We start from the raw sequence: 13,117 nt of genomic DNA on the forward strand, positions 1-13,117 counted from the left end.
TTTAGAAGCGCTTTCCCCTGTGCCTCACCTGTCACTGGTTGGACTTGATCTCTTTGTTCTTGATTCCTGCCATGAATCCAACCTTGAATCCTGGATTCTGATGTTACCTGTTATTTGATTCTTATAGTCTATTTTTCTGAACTCCACCTATGAGGTGGAATATGATTAATTTTATAATAAATGTTATGGGGAAAGTCTGAGCTTTTTTTCCTAACATTCAATTCAGGTTGCCTTTGTAATATGGATTTTTTAAAGTTATTTTGCCATTTCTTATTTATAAAATCACAAATTACAGGGCTGGATGTTATCTTAGAGAGTTGGGAGGAAACTGAGGCCCCAAGAGGATTAATGGCTTGCTCAAGACCAACGTCCCCATGAGACGAGCCTCTGCTCCAGCTCACCTGTCTTCCAATGCTCCCTCCACTGCATCACAGGGAGAAAAAGCGAGCTGTGTTACAAGGGAGAAACAGAATCCCTTCCTGCCAACAGAGGCACTCGACACCTTGCACATATTGCACGTTACTCTGAGAATTAATAGTGCAATTTGCTATTAAACAAAATGGCTCATGTGACTGATCTGGCTCCAGTGAAGAATCAGCAAAATGGAGACCCGAGCTTCTCTGGATAGTAATCGGGAGCAGTCCCCAAAGGGGTAGGACAAACGTATTAAGCCTTTCTGCAAAGCCAAGTGTGGATGATGGTCTGATTGCTGAACAAATCATACCAGGAAATTGAAATGAGTGGTGAGGATGGCACAGGCAGGGTACATTATAGGGTAGCAAACAGTTCTTCATGCCTTAGAGAAATCACTCCATCAGAGGTGGAGAGGAAGCATGCAGCATGTCCAGGGAAATAAGGAGAGACAAGGAAGAAATTAAGAGCATATATGAGATACACAAATCAGAAGGATAAACTGATGTTAGAAGCAGTATGGAATTAAAAGAAAGTAAGAAACTGATGGCTAAAGAAGAAGCTGAAAGGGGACAGAAAAACTGCAAGGGAAACAAAAGCCAAAAAATATACTTACCTCTCAATAGTTCATGGACTTGATGACTTATTCATAGTATATATTTTTATAATGCCAGTTTAGACTGACATAACCATGAAGTACAGAACTACCGTCCTCTCTCTTGGCTAGCCCATACCCAGAGAATGAAAATTAGTGTGATGCTAAGTAAAGCATGAACAGGAGATTCAATTTATCGCAATTGTAGCTATCAATCATTTATTGAATTATTCAATTATTCAAACATATTTATTGAGCATCTAATATGTACCAGACATTGTACTAAGGTACAATAATATGCAAGATTGCTGTAGTCCCTGTCCTCATCGAGCTAACACTCTAATGGGGGCGGGGGGTTGGAGGGGAGTGATGTACTACGAAGGCACATAGAAGGGATTTAGAGTATTAGCTACTGATGGCTTGGATATCAGGACTGACTGTATTCTGCTACATATAGCAGAAACCCTAAGCAATAGTGGCTTAAATAGAGATTTATTTTTCACACATAATAAGAAATACAAGTAAATAGAGATATCTTTTTCATATATAGAAATATAAATATAGGCTGTCTAAAAATGGTGCAACTGCTCAAACATGACACCAGGACACAAACTGGGTCTGTTTATCTAGACAGAGAGTATGGCACAGTGGTTAAGTACGGGGATATTGGCATCAGGCTGCTACTTATTAGCTCTTATTAACTCATTATTAAATCTTGGCTCTGCTACTTATTAGCTGTGTGACATTGGCAAAGTTACTTAACCTCTTCTCAGTTTTTCAGTTTTCTCATCTGTAAAGCAGTGATGAAAATAATAGCCCCCCACATAAATAGAGTCAATTGATCATTGACGAAAAAGCAAAGGCAATACAATGGAGTAAAAGTAGTCTTTTCAACAAATGGTTCTGGAATAACTTTTTCACATCCACATGTGAAAAAAGTGAATCTAGATATAGACCTTATACCCTTCACAAAAATTAACTCAAATGGAGTACAGGTGGAAGTATAAGATGCAAAACTATAAAATTCCTAGGAAATAACATAGGAGAAAACCTAGATGAACTTGGACATGATGATGCCTTTTTAGATACAGTACGAAAGACATGATCCATGAAAGAAATAACTGATTAGCTGGATATCATTAAAATTAAAAACTTCAGCTCTGCAAAAAAACAGTGTCAAGGGAATGAGAAAACAAGCCACAGACTGGGAGAAAATATTTGCAATAGACACATCTGATAAAGAACTGTTATCCAAAATGTATAAATAACACATACAACCCAATTAAAAAGCAGGTCAGGTCTTCCCTGGTGGCACAGTGGTTGAGAATCTGCCTGCTAATGCAGGGGACACGGGTTCAAGCCCTGGTCTGGGAGGATCCCACATGCCGCGGAGCAACTAGGCCCGTGAGCCACAACTACTGAGCCTGCGCATCTGGAGCCTGTGCTCTGCAACAAGAGAGGCTGCGATAGTGAGAGGCCTGCGCACCGCGATGAAGAGCGGCCCCCGCTTGCCACAACTAGAGAAAGCCCTCGCACAGAAACGAAGACCCAATACAGCAAAAATAAATTAATTAATTAATAAACTCCTACTCCCAACATCTTCTTAAAAAAAAAAAAACAGGTCAAAGAACTTAACAGACAACTCACCAAAGAAGATATACAGTTTGCAAATAAGCATATTAAAAGATGCTCCACATCACATGTCATCAGGAAAATGCAAACTAAAACCATAGGATACCACTACACATCTTTTAGAATGGGCAAAATCCAGAACACTGACAACACCAAATGCTGGCGAAGATAGGGAAAACCAAGAACTCTCATGTATTCCATTGGGAGTGCAAAATGGTAAAGACACTTGGGAAGACATTTTGGCAGTTTCTTACAAAAGTAAACATACTCTTACCATACAATCCAATAAACGAGCTCCTTGGTATCTACCCAAAGGAGCTGTAGGCTTATGTCCACACAAAAACCTGCACACAGATGTTGGTAGCAGCTTTATTCGTAACTGTCAAAGCTTGGAAGCAACCAAGATTCTTTCCATAGGTGAATGGATGAATAAACTGGGGCATCCAGACAATGGAATAGTTTTCAGTGCAAAAAGGAAATGAGTTATCAAACCATGAAAAGACATGGAGGAATCTTGAATGTGTATCACTAAATGGAAGAAGCCAATCTGAGAAGGCTACATACTGTATGATTCCAACAATACAACATTCTGGAAAAGCCAAAACTATGGAGATGGTAAAAAGTTCAGTGGTTGCCAGGGCCTAAGGGGAGGAATGAATAGACAGAGCACAGAGGATATTTAGGGCAGTGAAATTACCCTGTATGATACTATAATGGTGGACACATGCCATTATACATTTGTATATGTACTCATAGAATGTACAACACAAGAGTGAACCCTAATGTAAACCATAGATTTGGGATGATTATGATGTGTCAAGGTAGGTTCATCAATTGTAACAAATGTCCCACTCTGGCGGGGGATGTTGATAATGGGGGAGGCTGTGCACGTGTGGGGGCAGGTGGGGGAATCTTTGTATCTTTCCCCTCAATTTTGCTGTGAACCCAAAACTTCCGTTTAAAAAAAAAACAACTGTCTTTCGGGAATTCCCTGGTGGTCCAGTGGTTAGGACTCCACACTTCCACTGCAGGGGATACGGTTTGAACGGTGGTCAGGGAATTAATATCCCATAAGCCGTGTGGTGCAGCCAAAACAAACAAACAAACAAAAGACCGGAAAAAAAACCCTGTCTTTCTAAGGGTAAAGCTATTTTATGAAACTTTTAGTTACGCACATAAACACATACATGATCGGTTGTTCTCAATCATATTTCTGCTGTGGATCACTAACAAAAAAGTCACTGATTTAGTCTATTTGTCAGATGGAGAAATAGGTCCAGTGAGATTAAACCACTTGCCCCAGGCCATGTCTATGCCAATAGTGTCTTAATACAAAACATGGTTATGGGACTTCCCTGGTGGCACAGTGGTTAAGTATCCGCCTGCCAATACAGGGGACAGGGATTCGATCCCTGGTCTGGGAAGATCCCACACGCCACAGAGCAACTAAGCCCGTGTGCCACAACTACTGAGCCCGTGAGCCACAACTACTGAGCCCACGTGCTACAACTACTGAAGCCCGTGCACCTAGAGCCCGTGCTCCACAAGAGAAGCCACCGCAATGAGAAGCCCGTGCACTGCAATGAAGAGTAGCCCCCGCATGCCACAACTAGAGAAAGCCCGCGCACAGCAGCGAAGACGCAACACACCCAAAAATAAATAAATAAAATAAAATAAAAACCAATAATATCCTTCACCTCCTATTGAAAGGATTAATAGTTTAATATGTACGAACTGCTGGAACAGTGAAGTAGGCAATGTGTAAGTGTTATCTCAGTTGTTAATATTCATGTCTTACCAGCCTTAACTAGTTACAGTTTGTTCTTATTCTTTGGCCTCTCATGATCTCAAGAAGGCTGCTGCATCCTCAGGCATCATGTAGTGTTCTGGACAGGAAGAAGGGGAAAGAAATGAAAATGGCCCTTTTAAAATCAAGAGCACAAAAGCTTCTCTGAGAGTCCTGCCCAGGAGACTTTGCTCTCATCTCATTGGACAGAGCTGTGCCCTGTGGCCACACTTGGCTGGAAGGTGGTGGAGTATGGAGTTGTAGATGGGTTAAGGAGATCATGAATGGGGGTTGGGAACTGGATTATGGGAAACCGACAGTGTCTGCTGTGGCTTCCAGAGACAGTTGCTGTTAACATTGGACACATATCTGTTTTGTTTTGTTTTTATAATTTTTTATTGAAGTATAGTTGATGTACAATATTATATGTTACAGGTGTACAGTATAGGGATTCACAATTTTTTTTTTTTTTTTTTTTTTTTTTTTTGCGGTACGTGGGCCTCTCACTGTTGTGGCCTCTCCCATTGTGGAGCACAGGCTCCGGATGCGCAGGCTCAGTGGCCATGGCTCACGGGCCCAGCCGCTCCGGGGCATGTGGAATCTTCCCGGACCGGGGCACGAACCCGTGTCCCCTGCATCAGCAAGCAGACTCCCAACCACTGCACCACCAGGGAAGCCCATGATTCACAATTTTTAAAGGTTATACTTCATTTATAGTTATAAAATGTTGGCTATGTTCCCTGTGTTGTATAATATATCCTTGTAGCTTATTTTAAACATAATAGTTTGTACCCCTTAGTCCCCATCCTTCTATTGCCCCTCCTCCTCGCCTCTCTCCACTAGCAACCATTAGTTTGTTCTCTGTATCTGTGAATCTGTTTCTTTCTTCTTATATTCACTAGTTTGTTGTATTCTTTTAGATTCCACATATGTGATATCATATAGTATTTGTCTTTCTCTGACTTATTTCACTTAACATAATGCCCTCCAAGTCCATCCACGTTGTTGCAAATCACAAAATTTCATTCTTTTTATGGCTGAGTAGTAGTATTCCATTGTGTGTGTGTATATATATATATATATATATATATATATATATATATATATATACACCACACCTTCTTTATCTATTCAGCTCTTGATGGACATTTAGGTTGCTTTCATGTCTTGATAATTGTAAATAATGCTGCTATGAACATTGGGGTGCATGTATCTTTTCAAATTAGTGTTCTGGGGGGCTTTTTTTGGATATATACCCAGGAGTGGAATTGCTGGCTTATATGGTAGTTCTTTGAGAAACTAGTTTTTTGAGAACACTCCATACTGTTCTCCATAGTGACTGCACCAATTTACATTCCAACCAGCAGTGTAGGAGGGTTCCCTTTTCTCCACATCCGCACCAACATTTGTTATTTGTGTTCTTTTTGATGATAGCCATTCTGACAGGTGTGAGGTGAACTCTCACTGTGCTTGTGATTTGCATTTCCATGATGATTACCGATGTTGAACATCTTTTCATGTGCCTGTTGGCCATCTGCATGTCCTCTTTGGAAAAACGTCTATTCAGGTCTTCTGCCCATTTTTTAATTGGGTTGTTTGCTTTTTTGATGCTGAGTTGTATGAGCTATTTATATATTTTGGATATTAACCCCTTATTGGTCCTATCATTTGCAAATATTTTCTCCCATTCAGTAGGTTGTCTTTTTGTTGTGACACGTATCTGTGTTTATGTCCACTTTTCCCCTTAATTACATGGATCAAGCTGGTTGAAGTGAATAGTTTCCACTTCTCATCCAGCCAGTATGCACCTGGGTTTCAATTCCTCCACACAAGACAAGGCACTCAAGTTACTCAATTCCAACCATTCCAATCAAGTCAACTATTTACTACTTTCCTAATATGTATGCAGAGCTATCCCCTGTGTTGCAAAAGGACCTGGGAATTTAGAAATGATATCTGACCCCACAGATCATATAATCTCTATGGCAATAGATGCCCAAAACAAAAGAATTTGAGATCACTGTAGAAAGAAATCTAGCATTAAGTATGAAGAGCCTTAGAAATGTTCATACCTTTAACCTAGCAATTTCGTTCCAAGAATATTCTAAGTCAACAATTAGAAAGCCAGATAAGAATACATGAAAAAAGATGTTGACAATGTGCTGTCTTTTCAATAGCCAAAAGGTCATACAACTAACTGTTAAACAGTCACAAAATTTATGTTTATGAAAAGTTTTTATATTATGGGAAACATAATATTATATGTTTATGTTTTTAATGTTATGAGAAACAAAATATTATGAGGAAAATGTTCATCATATATTATGCCGGGGGCGGCAGTTTACAAATGTGCATACAGTATAGTGGTTAAGTACGTAGATTTTGCGGTTGAATGGACTAGTTCCAAGTTCCTTCTGTGAAACTCATCGGTTATTCATTCATTTATTTATGTATTTATTTATTTAAATTTAAACTAACTTCTCCAAGTCTCTAAAGCTAGTATGGAAAAATAGAGAGGGAAGGAAAAAAATTTTAAGAGGAAAGAAATGCCTTAGTAAGTTACCATAGAGCAAAAGGTGCCAGTTTTGAGTGGAGCACAGAACAAGAGAACGTCTGGCACAAAAAACTCTACCAGTTGGTTCATACAATGCAGCAGATCCGATGGTGTTTGGAGCAACAATGGCAGATAGGAATGCTTTTTGGAGCCTTTGGCAGCCCCTATAGGTGAATCACAGCATGGACTCGGGATTTTGGAGCAAAACCCTGCCATCATCTGCGGATAGATTCTCTCCTTTTGAGAAACAGGGCTTTGCCTTCTACTGGGCCTTAGTAGAGACTGAATGCTTAACCATGGTCCACCAAGTTGACATGTGACCTGAACTGTCCATCATGAACTAGGTATTGTCTGACCCAACAAGCCATAAAGTTGAGTGTGCACAGCAACACTCCATCATCAGATGGAAGTGGTAAATATTCAGTACATGATCAGGCCCAAGCAGGCCCAGGATGCCACACTACATTTAGTTAAAGATCTGGCATCCTGGGAAAGAGACTCAGGGTGAAGAGACCAATTAGATAAGAATTGTAAGAATCCAGGTTTAGCAATCTAGCCTAAAGAGATGACATTAGGAACGAATGAGGAAGTGGGTTACATTGATGAAGAAAAAATCTGTACTTGATAAAAATTTATAAATAATCTATTGGTCTCCTTACTGTTTCTAAAAATTCCAAGCCTGCTCCTGACTCAGAGCCTTCACACCTGCTGTTCCCTTTGCCTAGAATACTCTTCCTCTCCATAGCCTTACAACTAACTCCATCCCTTCCTTCAGTCTTAGCTCAAAAGTGACTTTCTCCAAACAGTATAAAAATCTTATTTCTTGAATAATAATTATGTTTCAGAAAGTAAATAAATAAATTAAAATAAATAATAATATCTAATGGGGGGGAAAAAAAGTGACTTTCTCAGTGAGGCTTCCCCTGACCCAATTTCCATCCCTTCCCTAACACTTCACATCCCTATTTCCTGCTTTCTTTTTTTTTTTCTTCCTTAGCATTCATCACTAACATGCTATGTAACTGACTAATTTCTTTATTTTGTTTCCTTCATGAGAGTAGAGATTTTTGTCTGTTTTGTTCACGTCTATACCCTGGAGCCCAGAACGTTTCCAAACACACATTGAATCATGCTAAAGGGACTAGCCAATAGAGAACCTTGGTTTTTGAATCTGGGCGATGGGGGAAATGATGATTTGGTTGGCAGAAATAAGATACCTGAGAAAGTTAGCATGGAGAGAAAGACAGCAGCTGACATTTGTAATGAGTCCTGGTAGAGTGGCTATATCATGAGTGTAAAGAGAGGCTGGTATCTCTTCACTCTCTATGCCCCCATAATGTTCATCAATAAGCCAGGAAGCACTGGACATGGAGCAAGCCCACTAGGGCTCTTGTCCTGGCTCAGCTAAGAACTAGCTAGATGACCTCAGCTAAGAACTAGCCGGGTGATCAGTCCTTCATGTCAGGTCTCAACTTCCTCATCAAAAAAACGAGAGAGTTGAAGATGATTTCTAAATTTCCTCCAAGCTTTACAGATCCTGTGATCCCAGGACCAAAAGGCTGCAAGCTAAGCCATTACATAAGAGGTCCTTTCTAGCCTTGAAAGTCTGTGGTTCTAAGAAGGGTACTATGTGGACATCCTTTTGTGCAAACAGCAGATGCAGAGATAGACAGCTCAGGAAGAGGAGCCCTCTCACGAGGCAGGTCAAAGCTGTTTCCTTCAAAAAGGTGCCCCAGAAAGGGTGGAATTTTGCTTTCTAGACTGACTTCATTGTCTCCACAAGATATAATCTCATTCTTAGAGCGCCACCTACTGATAAAGGGCTTTTCAGCAGCAGATAAAATGTGATCTCAAAAAGGCTTGTGACCTCTTCCTGATCTCGAGCTTTAATAAGTGTGTTTTAGGAAAGAGCATCGGGTAATATTTAAAAACAAAAATTCTCCCATAAAGACACTTCTTTAACAGCTTTAACATTCAGAAAGGAAAAGGAAATAACGCTTTGCAGACCTTCTTTAGTATTTCTAAGAAAGAATCAAACCTTTAATTTGCTCTTCCGTACAAGGGATCCTTTGCTTAATAAAACAGGCATTTTCCTGAAAGGTCAGGAGTGTTAACCAAATTTGAATAGAGAAATTTACATCTTAATTGTAGTAAGGGAGAGCCCTGCTTTAAAGTGTCCCAAGGGTAATCCTGTTCTAAAGCAAAATAATCACTCCATAATGTTTGCTTTGGTAAATTCAGACTCTCATTTATTTTGTTTTCAATCCAGACCCACCTGTTCTTGTGACATGAGTTCTGGGCAATTTTAAATGACAGACTTTAGCTCACACTCTCTTTAAAAGCAAACCAAATACATTCAAAACTCTTTTTGAGCTGGCAGTGAAGCTTGTGTAAGAGGTTATTTACGACGTGGTACGCTTGCCTGGATCTGGTGGGCAGCCCAGACGGGCCCCATACTCTTGTCTTTCCCAGGCAAGAAACCTCTGCCCCGCCATCCCTGGCTTTTTAAATGCTGTCTTTAGCAACTACCAATCTAGGGTGCTTGAAATCTTTGTGTGGACTCCGTTGTGGTTTTGTAACTAGCGCATCCCCCAAAGAGCAGAATTTAGTGTAAGATGGACTAAGGGGGGTTAGTTACCTTACAACAAAAAGGAGCCTCTTTTAAAAGGATTATATTCTAACTTGTGGGCCGGGAGAGAGCATTAAAATGAGATCCTAGGGCCTGATAATGATGCTGATATGTCAGGTGGGATAACAAGCCTTCAAGGCCAAGAGCCTTTAAAAGATACTTTTATATCTTTTGGTAAGAAAAGAAGGTTCTGAGAAATCCAGCCATAGTGCCAGATAGTTCAAAGCTTGGGTTCTGGAGTCAGAAAGAATTGGATTTAAATCTCATCCTGCCTTTTACGCACTGTCATTTAAAGTGTTGGGAGAGTTACTTATCCTCTCTGGGACTCAATTTTCTCGACTATAAAGTGGGATAATAAGAAGATGTACCTCACTGGGCTGTTGCCAAGACTGAGTTTGATACACAGCATCAGGCACCTACAAAGGGCTCTATAAATGGTAGTGATCATTATTAATAATGATGATATCTAATACAATAGTCCCTTAGCCAGCACTGATAAGGGGATTAAAAGGGCAGAATGAGGCAGTGGGAAAGGCATTGGGTTGGAGATCAGGTTTTTACCCAGCTCCGATAAGAACTACTCATATGACTTGGGGCCCGTCCACTTGGTTCTCTTGGGACCTCAGTTTCTTCACTTACTAGATAAAATCGCTAGTGTACCTGGTTTTCAGCTCTGAAATTAAAATCAATGAGATCCGTTGCTTTTAAAGTAGCTTTAAGGTTCTGAGTAATGGAAAGAATTTATTACTATAAAAATGACTATTCTGGGGCTAAGGAGAAGCTTTTCAATCAAATCTTTAGGTTGAGTTTTTCCTCCCAAACTAGAGCTATCATAAATGAGAACATTTTGAAGTACAAAGACTTCCTTGTTGATTGCTCTTAAAGGTTTGAGTTGAAATTGGGGGAGAGGGGGAGCAGGGCCTGAGTACCACCAGCCTGGCTGAGCAGAACTCCGGGCAGCCTTCCTCAGGGCACCTGGAGACCCAGTTGGGACAACCCTGAAGTTTAGCATGTCAGGTTCCCTGAGGAGCAACTTCCCATTGGATTGAATTATGTCAACTAGAGGAGCTGCTTGTAAAAACGAGCAAATATTCCCCAAGGATCAGATTTGAACCAACACATTGTACCTTTCAAACGGCTGAATACAACATGTGGGAAAATGACCTTGTCATCAAACCAGACTGCCAATGTGAGGTCAGCCCAGAATGGAAGTGATTTGGGATATAGAAATCAAATTTATGACTTTATACCACCAGCTTTTATTGATTCTTTGGCTAGGCTGGGGGTAGGTAAAGTTAATGTAGCCAGTCTGAAGGCAGCTAGCCTGCTGAGCAGTGGACTCCTTTTTTCCAGAAAATTTAACTTGGTCTCAATTATGAATCAATCCAAGGGTAAGGCCCTGAAGAACTATGTAAAGGCAAGTTGTAGAACTCATATACTAACCCTTGACCAGCAAAGCATTCTAGAACTGGGGGATTTTCCAATAAAATCTAATATTTCTTCTGCCAGGTAACTTTTTTGATTGGCTTTGTCTTGTTTTAAAATAAGTGAATTATGTTCACATGGAATTGTTTAGGACAGAGAACTATTATCCAGGTCCACTTAGAAAACCAACACCACACACATTTTTTTTCTTTTTACAAAACTAATATTATAAACAGAAAAATGATAACAAGAAAAAGAAAAGCTTCCCTTAATTCCAGAACCCAATGAGATCCATAATTAATGTCTTATAGTATTTTTCTATGTATCTGTATGTAGATGTAAATAAAATTGGTATACACACTTCCCTGGTGGTCCAGTGGCTAAGACTCCACGCTCCCAATGCAGGGGGCCCAGGTTCGATCTCTGGTCAGGGAACTAGATCTCACGTGCTGCAACTTAAGATCCTGCACGCAGCAATGAAGATCCTGCGTGCCGCAACTAAGACCTGGCGTAGCCAAATAAATAAATAAAATATAAAATTGGTCTAAAATCTATGACTTTATTTTTTTAACAGCTATAAAGAAAGTTCTGACAAAAAAAAAGTTCTGGCATACTTTGAAAATCAAAAAGATTGACAAGGAGTGGATAATGGTCAAGTTAGAAAGCTAGAACTTAAAATGTTCAAAATTCAGGAGGGCATGTGACTGATATCCTGGAGTAGAGTATAATTTCAGAAAACAAAAATAATTTGTAATTTAAAAGGTGTCCTCTTCTTTTCAGAGGTTTTTTGTTTTGTTTTTTTCTGTCAGGTCTACTTGCATATTTTGCAGTTTTTTGCTCCTAATCTCTACAACAACCTGAGACCATTCAATTATGCCCTGTACATCTTTTTTAGTGCTCCCTTTATTGGAAAGAGACTTCAAAGCACTCCCCAAAATTCAGCTACAAAGATCCTCATTAAACAGTCAAGGAAAGTTATGTGACTTAAGATACTGTGCAGCTCTGAGACTGATGGGATTATATTGTCAAGTGAGATGAAAATGCTATTAAAACTGATTGGATATAAGACACTACAAAGAGCTGTGCCTCAATAACTTTGAAATAAGTCTGTGATTTGCTATTTTAAGATTCAAGGACTTTATTTCTATCAATGTGGCCATGTTATCTATGGAATTTCTTATGGGATTAGAAAAAAATTATATTATACAACTTATAACTACATTATATGGCTTGGAGTTGTACATCTCACATTGTCATGTGAAATTTAGCCAGATTCTCCTGTGCTGTCTACACAAGACACATAAACAACAATCAAAGCCAAAAAGTGGCTGTGTTTCAGAAACAAAATTTAGCAGATTAAAGTCCACTGAGGTAGCACAATTCTGATTCACAGAGAATTTTTGAACCTGAAAAATAACTGAGGCGCAACGGATATTGCTGAATATTCCAGTGAATAACAATAAGGGCCAACATACATTGAATGCTTACTTTACGCCAGACACTTACATAAGTTAACGCATTTAATCCTGACAATAGCCTAGTGAATCAAGAACTGTCACTTTCCTGAGAGCATAGCTCAGAGTCTATGAGTTTAACAAGACCCTCTCTCTTCTCTCTTCTCATTACAAGAACAAAAACTTGCTTAAGATAAATTACAGGCTCTCTCTATGGTTCCTGGTCTACTTAACTCAGATATCTTTTAGAACTCACTAGAAACCTTGCTTCCCTGGAAGAATTTCCCTGGTTCCTTAGGTTACTTTTGGTCCATTTTCTTACACTTACCCTCCTAGTACCATGTACTTCAACCAGCATAACCCAAATCATAATTTTTGAAAATAATTCATTGAATTAATTGTCCTCCCCAGTAGAATTCTTCAGGAAGGCAGGGATTATGTCTGTTTTGCTTAACACCTTAGTCTCAGTACAGGGCAGACAGTAGGCACATGATACATCTTTACTGCATGAATAAATAAATAAGCACATAATAGTTGTCCTTGATCATGGGAGGTGATAGAGAAAATGTGCCCTACGTATAAGAAGCATGCCACATATGGAAAAACATTGTTACGAAAACAGTTAACCAAA

Source organism: Tursiops truncatus, chromosome 11 (assembly GCF_011762595.2).
Source record: "Tursiops truncatus isolate mTurTru1 chromosome 11, mTurTru1.mat.Y, whole genome shotgun sequence".
In the NCBI taxonomy this organism is placed as follows: domain Eukaryota; kingdom Metazoa; phylum Chordata; class Mammalia; order Artiodactyla; family Delphinidae; genus Tursiops; species Tursiops truncatus.